General features: G+C 42.1%; 1 pseudogene; it reads right to left on the bottom strand.

Moving 5' to 3' along the window:
• Positions 1-205: 205 nt before the first annotated feature.
• LOC136494532 (transcription factor GHD7-like) lies at positions 206-2865 on the bottom strand (annotated as a pseudogene).
• Positions 2866-4018: the final 1153 nt, after the last annotated feature.

The raw sequence follows: 4018 nt of genomic DNA, 5'->3' as shown, positions 1-4018 counted from the left end.
TAGTGATCTTAGCTCTTCTCCATGGAGTAGTTCATGGATTAAATATCGAATTGGCATGGAATAAAGGAGAATTCTTGCACTCATTAAACTGAACAATATATCCTTGAACCACAACGTACGAAAAGAGGGCCTCTAGCTCGCGCTTTGCGGCGCCTGGCACATAATATAATTAATCTTTAATCTTGTCATATTAATGGATATCTGGTCAATATATAGAAGTTCTTCCCACAAAAAATATATAGAAGTTCCTAAATTTGAAGAACACAGCCTAATAGTGTCATACAAATAGCAATACATACAGTAACCCCCAAAGTTGTTATAGCAGTCGGCAATTGAGAGACATAACATATACTATTTACTACTAGCTATATGTATCTCTATATACTATGGATTCAGTTATTAAGATATGTAGTCAAATTAACCAGTGCCCAAAAAAGATCTAATCGACTGGCATCACAGCAGGTGGTCGTTGTTACCAACGTTGTCTGCTGTGGCGGAGCAGGCTTCGGTTACCTTGGCAAAGCGGCCTTTCACCCGGGGTCTCACCTGCGCATAGGCTTTCCTGGATGAATATCTTATGTGCTTCTCATAGCACCTCCTCATCCTCTTCTCCTTGTACCTCATCAACTTGAGCTCCCTCTCCGTTGACTGATCTATCGGCATTTGCAGCCTGACTGTCATCGGTCAGGGTTGGCTCCTTGAGCCTCGAGCTTGCTGCGTCCGTGAATGTGCTCCCACAGAATGACATCTGCATGAACCAGCAACTTTAAATCAGTGGAAAATAAAAAGAAATGGGCCAGAAAGAGGTTGTGGTTAAATCAGTTTTGAGCAATTAATATGCATGATTTTATATATATTATTGCGTTTTATATTAATTTCTGTGTCTTGCATGATCAAAGCAAAATTAGGAGAGCTAGGTAACTAAATAACTCATTGCCTTCATTTATTATTTCGATATATATGAATATGCACTTTGATGGATGTTGAATGGCCGTGTCTGATGGACATAAGATATTGCCTTGGTAGCACGATTTGTTAGGGGTAGGAAATTAGATCTTAAGCCAAGTGATCAAGTTGTTTCTATATATATGCCGCGAAAGTGCATTAATTAATCACGTATTACTTTCGTAAAAGCCAAGTGTGGCAAAAAGCAAACAGCAAATCTGCAAATGAATCACATAAAATGAGACAACTTATTACCTATTTCATCAAACTTTGGTATGCACAAACCTTCAGGATAGGTTTAGATACCAGTTGGACATATGCATGGAAATTGTTTGACATGTTATATTTGGTATTAGAGTACTATATTTTGTTGTTTTCTTTAACATAATAATCGCACAAGCTAGGTCATCTAAATAGGTAGATACATCAGTGGACGCACCGACATGCATATATATTGTTACAGTTGATTTCAACCATACAAATCTGGAGTGCCTGCAGTTAATTAACTATATGTATCATGAGGCAAGCATAAATTTTCAAGAGCAAAATAAACCAATATAGTGATGAAGAAAATGGAAAAAGAAGGCCAAGCTTTCTCCCTTTTATCTACATATAATTTCTTAGTAAGTATATCACAATATCTAGATTTGCTGATAAGAATATATAATCAATTCAGTTAGTAAGTATATCACAATTAACCTTACCCTTTTCCATATCTATTTCCTCTCCACAAGGAAATCACTATAGGTGATTAATTTGGACTTGTTAATATCTCTCAGTCCTCGCACACAAACTGTGTATGAGAGTTATAGTTTTTGCTCTGATGGATTTGATGATGAATCTGTCGATTATCAACAACAGACCTGTACAACACCTTGTAACTGTTTTCCCCTTTATTCATAAAAAGTAAGCCCCCTTCTCTCAAAATCCCTAGATTTTATTAGTTGGAGAACATGAGCCCTCACCAATCCATGCATGGTAGAAAATTCTTATAGTCTGCAAGACCTCGAAATCTGGTGCTGCGGCTGGCACAAAATAAAAAGAAGCGACACACACACACACACACACACACAGAGAGAGAGAGAGAGAAGGATCGGAAGAACCCCACATATGATCTTTCAAAAAAGAGAGAGGAAGAACGACAAATGGTGAGCTCGCTGGTCTGGTCTTGAATAAAAAGCAAGCACTGAAAGAAAGAATCGTGATCAATCAAGAACAGAAAAGAACGTGACGCAACTGAAGACAAATCCACAAAAATCCAGCGCAGGGAGAGGCCAGCCGAGTGATCCTGCTGAGATTATTCTTTCCATGCTCCCTACTAGGAGTACTTACGATGGTGGCGCTTACTGCTGATGTCTCCGTTTGCCGGGCGGCGCCCCCGCTGCCGAGGCCCAGCCTAGGCGTCCACCTCAAAGGTGAGGCCGTTTCCGGGGTGGTGGTACTGCGTCCCAAACGGGTCAAACGCCCGGTGATGAGGCTGGTTCTCAGCTGGGGACCGGTCGTCATCGCCGACCTCGCGCGCAGGTGGCGGCGGGTGGTCGAAGAGCCAGGCGACGCTTTCTTGGTGGTCATCATCGTCCTGATGGCCAAAGAACTGGAACTCGTGCAGACACCCCGGTGGTTGCTGCTGCATCTTGGGGCTGGGCTCATGATGGTGAACCGCAGGGAAGACGGAGAACAAGGCCCGGCTGTTGAGGTCGTCGTTGTCATCGCCGGTGTGGAAGAGGTGCCGGCAGCAGGCGGCCGCACCGCACACACCGCATGCTGGCCCCGACATGTGGATCGATCGCGCGCGCAGCTCGATCTTGAGAGGTTTGCTGTGTGGAGGTGTTGCGCAGAAGATCGATCGATCGAACGGCGACTGGGGAGGAGGGAAACTTGTTGAATTGAGTTATATATACTGAGGCAGGTCAGGGTGTAGTGTAGCTGCTGGAATAGGAAGGAATAAATAAATAAAGCTGCTTGGTAGCTGCTAGGGCTAGTTATAATTCCATGGGGTAGCGCGCGGCAGTTAAACACTGAAAAAGGAAAGGCCAGGGGAAGCTGAAGAAAAGCAGATGTCCATCGCAAAATCTGGTAGCCAATGCCCGGGGCAGAATAGATATGGACTGGAATCTGGTACAGCGTAGCGGGAGATAACGTGCCGATGAGCTAGCAACGCTTAAATAAATTGGTTCAAAATTGACAATGTTTCTTGACTGACGTTCTGGTTCTTCTATATATATATCCATATCTTTTATTATGCATCTTGACGGATATATTTTAGTGTGGATATGCTCGCGTTAATATGCATAATAGTTGACTGGGTTTCTTGTGGTATAACCTATTCACCCAAGTTGAAGTCCTCAACTTTTTTTTTTTGAGCAAAAGGTTGGCAGGGGCTCGGCCTTCAGTAGGAAGCATAAAAAACTTTAAACAAAGATAGAGATAGTCTGAACAGAGAAGTGAAATAAAAAAGAGGACAGTAAGGAAACATAAACAAGACAGTCTATTGACAACAAGACGCCTATGGTGATCTTAATTTCAAGATCGATCTGCCGGCTCAGTATTCCCAAGATGCTCATAGGAGTAGACTATGTACGTGCATGTGACTAAAAAAAATAGTGTCAACATGCAAATACAGATCCTAGTGCACGCGCCCATCATGCATAGTGGAACCTGATGGAGCATTAGTTTACATTTTGGGGGTGTTGAAATCTATAACATAAAAAATCAATTTTAACATAAATCAAAAGACTATGTCAATTAGATGTTTTATATATTAAAAGGCAACGAGGGCACGGAGGGCTAGCTAGCTGAAACTCAGCAAAGTAATCCATCTGGTCATAGGAGTATGTTGCTTTAGGACAAGACGTGGTTAAAACTTAGAAACTATAAACATCAATAACTTCTAAATTGCTGGATTGAAATCATATAAGTTATACGTGCAGATTTATAATATAGAGAAAATACTTGCAAAATTGCTTAAATTTCACTATGCCAGAACAAGCAATCAATTTCGGGAGCCCCCGTCACGTCAGAATTGCTTCTGGCGGAGGACAACCGGTAGTGATGGGGTGACTTATCACTGCTG

This window comes from Miscanthus floridulus, chromosome 11 (assembly GCF_019320115.1).
Source record: "Miscanthus floridulus cultivar M001 chromosome 11, ASM1932011v1, whole genome shotgun sequence".
Lineage (NCBI taxonomy): Eukaryota > Viridiplantae > Streptophyta > Magnoliopsida > Poales > Poaceae > Miscanthus > Miscanthus floridulus.
Note: the sequence above shows the minus strand (reverse complement) of the source record. Positions and strands in the feature narration are given on the sequence as shown.